Source organism: Toxotes jaculatrix, chromosome 6 (assembly GCF_017976425.1).
Source record: "Toxotes jaculatrix isolate fToxJac2 chromosome 6, fToxJac2.pri, whole genome shotgun sequence".
NCBI lineage: Eukaryota > Metazoa > Chordata > Actinopteri > Toxotidae > Toxotes > Toxotes jaculatrix.
The window spans coordinates 22,197,070-22,211,494 of NC_054399.1; positions in this window are offsets into that span (position 1 = coordinate 22,197,070).

The window sequence follows — 14,425 nt, forward strand, 5'->3', positions numbered from 1 at the left end:
GTGGTTTGACATATTTAAATTCTGGGCCGTGTTGTGGTTCATGTGGTAAAGATAAAATCTGAATATGACACGCGGGACAGCGCAGCCGCACAGAGATAATTAGGCCTCAGCGGCCTCCTCAGTTCACTTTACTAAACCCTCAGTTCACCTCCCACGTGCTCAGGTTATCAGGGGTATGTGGAGACAGGCCTGTAAGTCCTCAGAGTTTTTACCCACATAAACATTTATTAGTTATATTAGAGTCCAGAACTGCAGGTCAGTGCGCGCGCACTGTGGCTGTCTGGAGCGCACCTGCTTCTTTGGCTCACAGGTGCAGCAGCGGCCTGGGTGAAGGTGAACCTGAGGCGGTGGATCGCTCTGAGTGAAGCTCAGACAGTAAAATACCATCATCAGTTTGATCAATGTTGATTTTCCGTTTTACTCGTTGAGCAGAATTTAATCAATAAACAATATTTGAAGATTGTGAAACGCTGCTCAGTGAAGAGAACATGCTGCCGATCTCTAAACCACCTGCAGTCAGTCTGAAGATCTTCATCTTTCAGCTTCACCACAGTCATCCTCACACATTACAGTCTCCAATATGATCAATAACTATGACAGGAATGTTCCATAAGCTTGATCACAGTAGGAGAAATTATTATTCCCAGATCAGTGTGAGGTGTGTGTATAAAGCTTCACATAGATGGATTTATATTCAGTGAACTGATGTCCACAGAGTGTGTGTGTTGGACAGGATCAGTCCACTCCGTGTTTCACAGGTGAACTGGCTCTGACCTGCAGACTCAGACTGAGTTGGTTCTTCTTCTTCCTTCAGGTCCACAAACAGATCAGCATGAGAAGAAATCAACTAATTGTAAGTTTTTATTCTGCTGCTAGGGTGTGTGTGTGTGCCTCTTGCACACACACACACGCACGCATGCGCGCACACACACACACACACACACACAGTGCCAATCTCTCTCACCCTCTTTTTCTTTCTGTCTCACACACGGCCACTATGCCATAATTATTTGTCCGCCCGACCGTTTGCCCGTCTGTCTAACCCCCCTCCATTCTTATAGCGTCGATTTTGACCACGTTGGATGAAGAGGCTATACGAGGTATCAGTTTCATGTCTTTGATGCTGGGATGTCTGGCCGCCGTGCCATAACTTTTCCTCCTACAGAATTTGTTCCTGTCCATCCTTCCAACCTGGCTGCTGTCCATCCATCCAGTTTTATTTTGAGTCTTAAAGAGGTGTGTGGTATGTGGTATTTGCCGTGCCATCATTTTACCTTGTCTCGGCTGCTGTGCCAGTGTCTGTCCTTCTGTCTCTCTCTGTCTCACACACACATACACACAGACTCACACACACCTCTATCTCTCTCCCTCCCTCTGATCAGCCTGCTAGGGGTTGATCTGGGGGCCCAACATTGAGGCTGTTTAGGGCCTGTCTCTCTCTGTCTAATATGGTCAATTTTGCCCCCCCCCCCCCCCCCATCCCCATCCCTATTAGCTTTATGTGGGCTGATTTGGGGACCCTGTGTTGGGTCTGATTTTGGCCTCCCCGCCCATTTACTTTATTGGCACATCAGATCAAGCTAAACACTAAATTTCCAAAGCAGACAGATGTTTGGCAGAATATACAGTGATATATATCAGCAGTTCAGACCCTCCTTTCAACTTTCAGTTTGGAGCTAACGCAGTGGTGTCCAAACTGTTCCACAAAGGGCTGTGTGGCTGCAGGTTTTTGTTCCAACCAATGAAGAGCACACAGTTTGACCAATCAATTGTCTGAAGACTGAGATCAGTTGATCCCAGCAGACTTTCCACCCTGTATGGATGGATGCACTAGACTGTTCCACCACAGTCTGTAAAAGTGGCGGACACCAGAGTCAGGGGAAGTGAGAGAGCGGCAACCAAAGGTAAGATCTGAGGTCATGTTAAAGGTTCAGTTTTGGTCTGTCTGCTTTTTACTTATTGCTAATAATTGGTTTTTTTTTTTCCTCTGAGTCATATGTCCAACCTTAAGGAAGGCAGGAAGGGGAATGTTGTGGCCTGACCTGATCCACCAAGCCACGGACACCGCATAGATGTCCAGATCTCACCTCTGTGGAAGGGTTTGCAAAGATGACAAGACCACGGCTGTGCATGCTGAGGAGGAGTTCTACAGGCAACACAGAACTGGAATGTGATGAAGTTTCGAGTTAATGGACTGATGGATAGATGACTTCGGAGACTCCCAGCAGACTTTCCACCCTGCATGGATGGATGCACTGGACTTTTCCACCACAGTCTGTCAAAGCGGCGGACACCAGGGCAGTGAGAGAGCGGCAACCAAAGGTAAGATCTGAGGTCATGTTGAAGGTTTGCTTTAGTCTGTTTGCTTTTTTACTTATGTCTGTTTTTTTTTCTCTAGTCAAGTCATATGTCCAACCTTAAGGAAGGATGGAAGGGGAATTTTGTGGCCTGACCTGAGCCACCAAACCCTGGACCTCATCTCTGAAGGACTGTTGCAGCCATATCACACAAGTCTGCAAGCTGCTCTTCAAACAGGACATGACCAGGAAGTGAGTCTGCTGCATCTAGGAGGTGGATGGGCTGATTTTCTGCATAGTGAAGCTCAGGTGGTGATTAAGCACAGACTGTGACCATTTATTAACTCTGCTGTTTGAACCAAAGTTTTACCAGTTCTTCACTTGTGATGCCTCAAGAGGAGACTGTCTCAGGAAAGTTCAAACGAAACACAGCTGAATCTGTGTTGTTAGCTTTCTCAAGCAGTTATTCAGCCCATGGATGATGTTTTATCAATGCATTTAAAATCTGTATGGGCATCTGAAATATATTTGTGATCACACTTTTTGATATTGAGTAAAATCATTCTTAGGTCAGTAAGTGGCTAAGTTTTCCATCATTAAATGGTGGAGATACATGGGCAGGTCTGGTGTCCTGAGCATAGTTGCCTTGCTGTCCATCATCACCATCCAAATTTTGATAGCTTTATTGTACAGAGAGGGTGAGTTGGACTTTGAGGTCAAACACTGGTTCGTCTCGCTATGCCAAGTTTCGTTCCAAGGGGAGAAACCTTTCACTATGTTTTAGAAACCATGTCAAAAACGCTAGAGGGGAAGTTTCAGTTAGGGCCTCATTCCAGTTCTTGAAGGAACAAAGTGAGGAAGACATGTTGAAGTTTGGACAGACCATAAATTCTGCTTAAATGATTCTGTAGCTGCTATAGTTCAATTATGAGTGAACCGAGGCCTTATTCTGTGGCTGAACCTCCAGTGATGGTGTTGCTCTCTAAATCCATGCTATTTACTTTTACATTGTCTGTTGCACACATTGCTCCCAAATTGTCGGTTTTCTGTCCTATAGAACCTTTTTCATATACTTATCATGTTATTTTAGTTTGACTTTACATATTTATGTGTATGGTTTTTTTTTTTATTATTTTGTTTTCATATTTATCCTTTTTCTTAAGTTTTTTGTTATTGTTAATTTATGGAAGAAAACCTTGTACTCTAGTGCTTGATCATTTGTGTTTTTTGTTTTGTTTTTGTTTTTTTTCTTAAATTTCTTACTTTACATTTGGACTTTTATGTCTCTGAGCCCAACACATGGAACTGTCAACCTGTTGATATGATTAGACTGCAAAAGGTGTAAAGTGCAGCAGGAGACAATAGCATCTTTTCAGACTGTCTCCATGTATGTCAGAACATTGGACTTCCTAATTACTGCTGAGCCTCTGTGGAAGGGTTTGCAAAGATCACAAGACCACGGCAGAACATGCTGAGGAGGAGTTCCACAGGCAATACAGAACTTGAATGTGATGAAGTTTCGAGTTAGTGGAATGATGGATAGATGACTTCAGAGACTCCCAGCAGACTTTCCACCCTGCATGGATGGATGCACTGGACTGTTCCACCACAGTCTGTCAAAGCGGCGGACACCAGGGAAGTGAGAGAGTGGCAACCAAAGGTAAGATCTGAGGTCATGTTGAAGGTTTGCTTTAGTCTGTTTGCTTTTTACTTATTGATAGTGATTGTTTTTCTCTGTTTGAATCATATGTTCAACCTTAAGGAAGACTGGAAGGGGAATGTTGTGGCCTGACCTAATCCACCAAGCCGTGGACACCACCTGGATCTCTGGACCTCACCTCTGAAGGACTTTTGCAGCCCACATCGCACAAGTCTGCAAGCTGCTCTTCAAACAACAGGACACGACCAGGAAGTGAGTCTGCTGCATCTAGGAGGTGGATGGGCTGATTTTCTGTTTAGCGAAGCTCAAGTGCTGGTTAAATACAGAGTGTGACCATTAACTCTTTTTCTGGAACCAAAATTTTACACTCAGTTTTACAGACACAGTCTCAGGAAAAGTGCAAACAAAGCTTTGTAAATGGGTTTCTGATGTTGGCTTTCTCAAGCAGTTATTCAGCCCATGGATGATGTTTTATCAATGCATTTAAAATCTGTATTGGCAACTGAGATACATTTGTGATTACTTTTTTTTGATATTGAGTAAAATCATTCTTAGGTCAGTAAATTGCTAAGTTTTCCATCATTAAATGGTGGAGGTACACTGGCAGGTCTGATGTAGATGGATTGGGGATCCTCCAAAGAAAGAGTTATTTTTTAAATAGTATTCAGCCTGTGTCCTGAGCATAGTTGCATTGCTGTTCATCATCACCACCCAGATTTTGATAGAAGCTTTATTGTACAGGGAGGGTGAGTTGGACTTTGAGGTCAAACACTGGCTCATCTCGCTCTGCCAAGTTTCGTTCCGAGGGGAGACTGGAGTAGGACTTTTCTGGGTTGAAGTAGGTGTGGTGAGGAAAAGTTTTGCGATTCTCACGTTTTTTTGGCGTCAGCACAAAGGGAGGCCTCCCGACAGGGGAATTTTTCCCACCCCTGTAAAGCTCTACACACGGAAAATTGCAGACCAAATTCACTGCAATATCAAGCGGCGTGGGGTTATTTGGGTCAGGTTTAAGTGTAGGTGGGTTCGAATTTTTTTTGTTTTTTTTATTGCGTGGTGGACAGGGTAAGGGAAGGAAGCCTGGCAGAGAGACGACTCAGATAGCTCAGACGACTGTAAAGATGCACCCAGTTTGGGTATACTTGCTTCATTTTCCATCTAGTGGTGATGATGAACGCAGTGACCACTGTGAAAACCTAATACATGTATCAGATTTACCAGGTTGAACAATAATGATTAATTTGCTCCTACTGAGCTACGTGCTATTGACACACTTGAAATGAGACATTGTCATGGGCTGAATTGAAGAGAAGGTCTTAAGGATAACAGGCTTTGTCTTGAAGTAGAACAGTTAATCTTTATAAACAAATGTGAAGAGAGTAACAGCCATTTCAGAAGGCAAACCTGAAAAGATGTTTACATATGGTCGAGAAACCTTTCACTATGTTTTAGAAACCATGTCAAAAACGCTAGAGGGGAAGTTTCAGTTAGGGCCTCATTCCAGTTCTTGAAGGAACAAAGTGAGGAAGACATGTTGAAGTTTGGACAGACCATAAATTCTGCTTAAATGATTCTGTAGTTGCTATAGTTCAGTTATGAGTGAACCGAGGCCTTATTCTGTGGCTGAACCTCAAGTGATGGTGTTACTCTCTAAATCCATGCTATTTACTTTTACATTGTCTGTTGCACACATTGCTCCCAAATTGTCAGTTTTCTGTCCTATAAAACCTTTTTTCATATACTTATCATGTTATTTTAGTTTGACTTTACATATTTATGTGTATGGTTTTTTTTTTATTATTTTGTTTTCATATTTATCCTTTTTCTTAAGTTTTTTGTTATTGTTAATTTATGGAAGAAAACCTTGTACTCTAGTGCTTGATCATTTGTGTTTTTTGTTTTGTTTTTGTTTTTTTTTCTTAAATTTCTTACTTTACATTTGGACTTTTATGTCTCTGAGCCCAAGACATGGAACTGTCAACCTGTTGATATGATTAGACTGCAAAAGGTGTAAAGTGCAGCAGGAGACAATAGCGTCTTTTCAGACTGTCTCCATGTATGTCAGAACATTGGACTTCCTAATTACTGCTGAGCCTCTGTGGAAGGGTTTGCAAAGATCACAAGACCACAGCAGAACATGCTGAGGAGGAGTTCCACAGGCAATACAGAACTTGAATGTGATGAAGTTTCGAGTTAGTGGAATGATGGATAGATGACTTCAGAGACTCCCAGCAGACTTTCCACCCTGCATGGATGGATGCACTGGACTGTTCCACCACAGTCTGTCAAAGCGGCGGACACCAGGGAAGTGAGAGAGTGGCAACCAAAGGTAAGATCTGAGGTCATGTTGAAGGTTTGCTTTAGTCTGTTTGCTTTTTACTTATTGATAGTGATTGTTTTTCTCTGTTTGAATCATATGTTCAACCTTAAGGAAGACTGGAAGGGGAATGTTGTGGCCTGACCTAATCCACCAAGCCGTGGACACCACCTGGATCTCTGGACCTCACCTCTGAAGGACTTTTGCAGCCCACATCGCACAAGTCTGCAAGCTGCTCTTCAAACAACAGGACACGACCAGGAAGTGAGTCTGCTGCATCTAGGAGGTGGATGGGCTGATTTTCTGTTTAGCGAAGCTCAAGTGCTGGTTAAATACAGAGTGTGACCATTAACTCTTTTTCTGGAACCAAAATTTTACAAACTCAGTTTTACAGACACAGTCTCAGGAAAAGTGCAAACAAAGCTTTGTAAATGGGTTTCTGATGTTGGCTTTCTCAAGCAGTTATTCAGCCCATGGATGATGTTTTATCAATGCATTTAAAATCTGTATTGGCAACTGAGATACATTTGTGATTACTTTTTTTTGATATTGAGTAAAATCATTCTTAGGTCAGTAAATTGCTAAGTTTTCCATCATTAAATGGTGGAGGTACACTGGCAGGTCTGATGTAGATGGATTGGGGATCCTCCAAAGAAAGAGTTATTTTTTAAATAGTATTCAGCCTGTGTCCTGAGCATAGTTGCATTGCTGTTCATCATCACCACCCAGATTTTGATAGAAGCTTTATTTTACAGGGAGGGTGAGTTGGACTTTGAGGTCAAACACTGGCTCGTCTCGCTCTGCCAAGTTTCGTTCCGAGGGGAGACTGGAGTAGGACTTTTCTGGGTTGAAGTAGGTGTGGTGAGGAAAAGTTTTGCGATTCTCACGTTTTTTTGGCGTCAGCACAAAGGGAGGCCTCCCGACAGGGGAATTTTTCCCACCCCTGTAAAGCTCTACACACGGAAAATTGCAGACCAAATTCACTGCAATATCAAGCGGCGTGGGGTTATTTGGGTCAGGTTTAAGTGTAGGTGGGTTCGTATTTTTTTTGTTTTTTTTATTGCGTGGTGGACAGGGTAAGGGAAGGAAGCCTGGCAGAGAGACGACTCAGATAGCTCAGACGACTGTAAAGATGCACCCAGTTTGGGTATACTTGCTTCATTTTCCATCTAGTGGTGATGATGAACGCAGTGACCACTGTGAAAACCTAATACATGTATCAGGTTTACCAGGTTGAACAATAATGATTAATTTGCTCCTACTGAGCTACGTGCTATTGACATACTTGAAATGAGACATTGTCATGGGCTGAATTGAAGAGAAGGTCTTAAGGATAACAGGCTTTGTCTTGAAGTAGAACAGTTAATCTTTATAAACAAATGTGAAGAGAGTAACAGCCATTTCAGAAGGCAAACCTGAAAAGATGTTTACATATGGTCGAGAAACCTTTCACTATGTTTTAGAAACCATGTCAAAAACGCTAGAGGGGAAGTTTCAGTTAGGGCCTCATTCCAGTTCTTGAAGGAACAAAGTGAGGAAGACATGTTGAAGTTTGGACAGACCATAAATTCTGCTTAAATGATTCTGTAGTTGCTATAGTTCAGTTATGAGTGAACCGAGGCCTTATTCTGTGGCTGAACCTCAAGTGATGGTGTTACTCTCTAAATCCATGCTATTTACTTTTACATTGTCTGTTGCACACATTGCTCCCAAATTGTCAGTTTTCTGTCCTATAAAACCTTTTTTCATATACTTATCATGTTATTTTAGTTTGACTTTACATATTTATGTGTATGGTTTTTTTTTTATTATTTTGTTTTCATATTTATCCTTTTTCTTAAGTTTTTTGTTATTGTTAATTTATGGAAGAAAACCTTGTACTCTAGTGCTTGATCATTTGTGTTTTTTGTTTTGTTTTTGTTTTTTTTTCTTAAATTTCTTACTTTACATTTGGACTTTTATGTCTCTGAGCCCAAGACATGGAACTGTCAACCTGTTGATATGATTAGACTGCAAAAGGTGTAAAGTGCAGCAGGAGACAATAGCGTCTTTTCAGACTGTCTCCATGTATGTCAGAACATTGGACTTCCTAATTACTGCTGAGCCTCTGTGGAAGGGTTTGCAAAGATCACAAGACCACAGCAGAACATGCTGAGGAGGAGTTCCACAGGCAATACAGAACTGGAATGTGATGAAGTTTCGAGTTAGTGGAATGATGGATAGATGACTTCAGAGACTTCCAGCAGACTTTCCACCCTGTATGGATGGATGCACTGGACTGTTCCACCACAGTCTGTCAAAGCGGCAGACACCAGAGTCAGGGGAAGTGAGAGAGTGGCGACCAAAGGTAAGATCTGAGGTCATGTTGAAGGTTTGCTTTAGTCTGTTTGCTTTTTACTTATTGATAGTGATTGTTTTTCTCTGATTGAATCATATGTTCAACCTTAAGGAAGACTGGAAGGGGAATGTTGTGGCCTGACCTAATCCACCAAGCCGTGGACACCACCTGGATCTCTGGACCTCACCTCTGAAGGACTTTTGCAGCCCACATCGCACAAGTCTGCAAGCTGCTCTTCAAACAACAGGACACGACCAGGAAGTGACTCTGCTGCATCTAGGAGGTGGATGGGCTGATTTTCTGTTTAGCGAAGCTCAAGTGCTGGTTAAATACAGAGTGTGACCATTTATTAACTCTTTTGCTGGAACCAAAATTTTACAAACTCAGTTTTACAGACACAGTCTCAGGAAAAGTGCAAACAAAGCTTTGTAAACATGTTTCTGATGTTGGCTTTCTCAAGCAGTTATTCAGCCGATGGATGATGTTTTATTAATGCATTTAAAATCTGTATTGGCAACTGAGATACATTTGTGATTACTTTTTTTGATATTGAGTAAAATCATTCTTAGGTCAGTAAGTTGCTAAGTTTTCCATCATTAAATGCTGGAGGTACACTGGCAGGTCTGATGTAGATGGATTAGGGATCCTCCAAAGAAAGAGTTGTTATTTTTTAAATAGTATTCAGCCTGTGTCCTGAGCATAGTTGCATTGCTGTTCATCATCACCACCCAGATTTTGATAGAAGCTTTATTGTACAGGGAGGGTGAGTTGGACTTTGAGGTCAAACACTGGCTCGTCTCGCTCTGCCAAGTTTCGTTCCGAGGGGAGACTGGAGTAGGACTTTTCTGGGTTGAAGTAGGTGTGGTGAGGAAAAGTTTTGCGATTCTCACGTTTTTTGGCGTCAGCACAAAGGGAGGCCTCCCGACAGGGGAATTTTTCCCACCCCTGTAAAGCTCTACACACAGAAAATTGCAGACCAGATTCACTGCAATATCAAGCTGCGTGGGGTTATTTGGGTCAGGTTTAAGTGTAGGTGGGTTCGAATTTTTTTTCTTTTTTTTTTATTGCGTGGTGGACAGGGTAAGGGAAGGAAGCCTGCCAGAGAGACGACTCAGATAGCTCAGACGACTGTAAAGATGCACCCAGTTTGGGTATACTTGCTTCATTTTCCATCTAGTGGTGATGATGAACGCAGTGACCACTGTGAAAACCTAATACATGTGTCAGGTTTACCAGGTTGAACAATAATGATTAATTTGCTCCTACTGAGCTACGTGCTATTGACATACTTGAAATGAGACATTGTCATGGGCTGAATTGAAGAGAAGGTCTTAAGGATAACAGGCTTTGTCTTGAAGTAGAACAGTTAATCTTTATAAACAAATGTGAAGAGAGTAACAGCCATTTCAGAAGGCAAACCTGAAAAGATGTTTACAGATGGTCAAGAAACCTTTCACTATGTTTTAGAAACCATGTCAAAAACGCTAGAGGGGAAGTTTCAGTTAGGGCCTCATTCCAGTGCTTGAAGGAACAAAGTGAGGAAGACATGTTGAAGTTTGGACAGACCATAAATTCTGCTTAAATGATTCTGTAGCTACTATAGTTCAATTATGAGTGAACCGAGGCCTTATTCTGTGGCTGAACCTCAAGTGATGGTGTTGCTCTCTAAATCCATGCTATTTACTTTTACATTGTCTGTTGCACACATTGCTCCCAAATCGTCAGTTTTCTGTCCTATAGAACCTTTTTCATATACTTATGTTATTTATTTTAGTTTGACTTTTCATATTTATGTGTATGTTTTTTTTATTATTTTGTTTTCATATTTATCCTTTTTCTTAAATTTTTTGTTATTGTTAATTTATGGAAGAAAACCTTGTACTCTAGTGCTTGATCATTTGTGTTTTTTGTTTTGTTTTGTTTTGTTTTTTTTAATTTCTTACTTTACATTTGGACTTTTATGTCTCTGAGCCCAACACATGGAACTGTCAACCTGTTGATATGATTAGACTGCAAAAGGTGTAAAGTGCAGTAGGAGACAATAGCGTCTTTTCAGACTGTCTCCATGTATGTCAGGACATTGGACTTTATAATTACTGCTGAGCCTCTGTGGAAGGGTTTGCAAAGATCACAAGACCACGACAGAACATGCTGAGGAGGAGTTCCACAGGCAATACAGAACTTGAATGTGATGAAGTTTCGAGTTAGTGGACTGATGGATAGATGACTTCAGAGACTCCCAGCAGACTTTCCACCCTGCATGGATGGATGCACTGGACTGTTCCACCACAGTCTGTCAAAGCTGCGGACACCAGAGTCAGTGGAAGTGAGAGAACGGCAACCGAAGGTAAGATCTGAGGTCATGTTGAAGGTTTGCTTTAGTCTGTTTGATTTTTACTTATTGCTAATGATTGTTTTTCTCTGTTTGAATCATATGTTCAACCTTAAGGAAGGCTGGAAGGGGAATGTTGTGGCCTGACCTTATCCACCAAGCCGTGGACACCACCTGGATCTCTGGACCTCACCTCTGAAGGACTTTTGCAGCCCACATCGCACAAGTCTGCAAGCTGCTCTTCAAACAACAGGACACGACCAGGAAGTGAGTCTGCTGCATCTAGGAGGTGGATGGGCTGATTTTCTGTTTAGCGAAGCTCAAGTGCTGGTTAAATACAGAGTGTGACCATTTATTAACTCTTTTTCTGGAACCAAAATTTTACAAACTCAGTTTTACAGACACAGTCTCAGGAAAAGTGCAAACAAAGCTTTGTAAACGTGTTTCTGATGTTGGCTTTCTCAAGCAGTTATTCAGCCCATGGATGATGTTTTATCAATGCATTTAAAATCTGTATTGGCAACTGAGATACATTTGTGATTACTTTTTTTTGATATTGAGTAAAATCATTCTTAGGTCAGTAAATTGCTAAGTTTTCCATCATTAAATGGTGGAGGTACACTGGCAGGTCTGATGTAGATGGATTGGGGATCCGCCAAAGAAAGAGTTGTTTTTTTTAATAGTATTCAGCCTGTGTCCTGAGCATAGTTGCATTGCTGTTCATCATCACCACCCAGATTTTGATAGAAGCTTTATTGTACAGGGAGGGTGAGTTGGACTTTGAGGTCAAACACTGGCTCGTCTCGCTCTGCCAAGTTTCGTTCTGAGGGGAGACTGGAGTAGGACTTTTCTGGGTTGAAGTAGGTGTGGTGAGGAAAAGTTTTGCGATTCTCACGTTTTTTTGGCGTCAGCACAAAGGGAGGCCTCCCGACAGGGGAATTTTTCCCACCCCTGTAAAGCTCTACACACAGAAAATTGCAGACCAGATTCACTGCAATATTAAGCGGCGTGGGGTTATTTGGGTCAGGTTTAAGTGTAGGTGGGTTCGAATTTTTTTTTGTTTTTTTTATTGCGTGGTGGACAGGGTAAGGGAAGGAAGCCTGGCAGAGAAACGACTCAGATAGCTCAGACGACTGTAAAGATGCACCCAGTTTGGGTATACTTGCTTCATTTTCCATCTAGTGGTGATGATGAACGCAGTGACCACTGTGAAAACCTAATACATATGTCAGGTTTACCAGGTTGAACAATAATGATTAATTTGCTCCTACCGAGCTACATGCTATTGACATACTTGAAATGAGACATTGTCATGGGCTGAATTGAAGAGAAGGTCTTAAGGATAACAGGCTTTGTCTTGAAATAGAACAGTTAATCTTTATAAACAAATGTGAACAGAGTGACAGCCATTTCAGAAAGCAAACCTGAAAAGATGTTTACAGATGGTAGAGAAACCTTTCACTATGTTTTAGAAATCATGTCCAAAACGCTAGAGGGGAAGACACAGTTAGGGTCTCATTCCAGTGCTTGAAGGAACAAAGTGAGGAAGACATGTTGAAGTTTGGACAGACCAAAAGTTCTGCTTAAATGATTCTGTAGCTGCTATAGTTCAATTATGCGTGAACTGAGGCCTTATTCTGTGGCTGAACCTCCAGTGATGGTGTTACTCTCTTTATCCATGCTATTTACTTTTACATTGTCTCAGAGTAACTTTATTAATCCTGTATGCACACATTGCTCCCAAATTGTCAGTTTTCTGTCCTATAGAACCTTTTTCATATACTTGTCATGTTATTTATGTGTATGTTTTTTTTTTAATTTCTTTTGTTTTCATATTTATCCTTTTTCTTAAAATTTTTGTTATTGTGAATTTATTTAACTTTGTCACTTGGATGAAGTAGTCTGTAGTGCTTGATCGTTTGTGTTTTTTTATTTTTTTTTATTTTTTTTTTAATTTCTTACTTTATATTTGGACTTGTTTTGAGTTGATCTGAGTTTAACTTGACTGTGAGAGACCTGTTGTTGTTGTTCACCAAAGACAAACCTGTGACCATGTGGTCAGACAGAATGGAGGCTGGGAAACCAGAGAAAATATAAAACACACATCTGACAGTCGAGCTGCTTTAATTTTCAAAGTGAAGCTTTACCTAGTCAAGTTTGAATAAAAGTCCATTTAAAGGGCAGAAAATTATACCAGAAAATAAAGAAAACTGTCCAACTATACACCGTGGCTTTTTCACTTGTTAAATGCAGATGTTACTGCATGTTGGTGTCCCGCACCGTACACTGTTTTTATTCTTGTTTATCTTATACCTAAAATTTCAGCTCGTAACTCGTCCCACACTGTTGATTGCACACCAACAAATTATACATTAAAACGTGCGGCTCGATTGAACTCTGTTTGTATTTTTTTCCTCCAGAATATCCATGTATATACATGTGTATTTTGCTCAATATACACACACCTACTGTTCTGGCATACTTTCACCTAGACAAACCATTCAGAAATGTAGACACAAGTCCTGTCTATTCAACTGTTTTTCCTAAGCTGTGTAATTTTTAAACACTGACCCTTTAATGATGATGAGTTTACAATTGGTGTGTATTGCATTGGAATGTTTGAGCCTAGAGTGGGAGCTTAGAGTGTAGAGGCTTTGAAAAAACTCTCAGAAATTTTCCTTTTATACAATGACTACAGACCACAAATTTTATTCAACAACAGTGATATTTTCCAACTTTGTAGCCACACTTGTCTATCTTGTGTTTACTTTATCTGTAGGATTTACGGTTTTTGAATTTTGATATATTTTTGAATTTTGAGTCTGCCTTTTACTGACATGAGTCACTCTCACCTGCTCCATTGACTCTAATGTAAATTGAGAAGAGAATTTTGAAGCATAAAATACCTATTTTTAAACTTGCTGTATTTTCCACATTTTTGACACTAGTACCAAAAAAAAATACATCACTGCGTTCCTTAAGGCCCTGTGGCTTTGTTTGGCGATATCATGTTTGGTTTTTGAATAAATAGCAGTAGTTTGGCAGGCCTGAAAGATTACAGAACTAAAGAGTAAAATTTGTTTTTTATGCCGATAGTTTTACTTCAGTGTTGCTTTTTTACTTTCCCCTTTGCTCAGATTCAGAGGAAGTGCAGGAGTCCCTTGTGGTTTTCCCTCCTTTCCCTTATTATTCTTCCTCCTGCTCCCCTTCCCCTCTGTCTGCCTCCCTCTCTTGGGGCCAATGACGTCTCAGACAGTAATTGCTCCCGTCTCTCACGGCCCAAGGGCCTGGTCCTGCCTGACTTTGACTTGTTTTTCGTTCACTCATGACTGACCAAAAGACAGAATATGAGAGGTAACGCTGTGTACATCTACTTTACAGCATCCTCTGTCTTTACCTCATCCATCCATGTGTCATCCAGGGGACTATGGCAGCCTCTCAAAGCCCAGACAGGGTCTCGGTTATGGGAGGAGGCTGTCAAAGA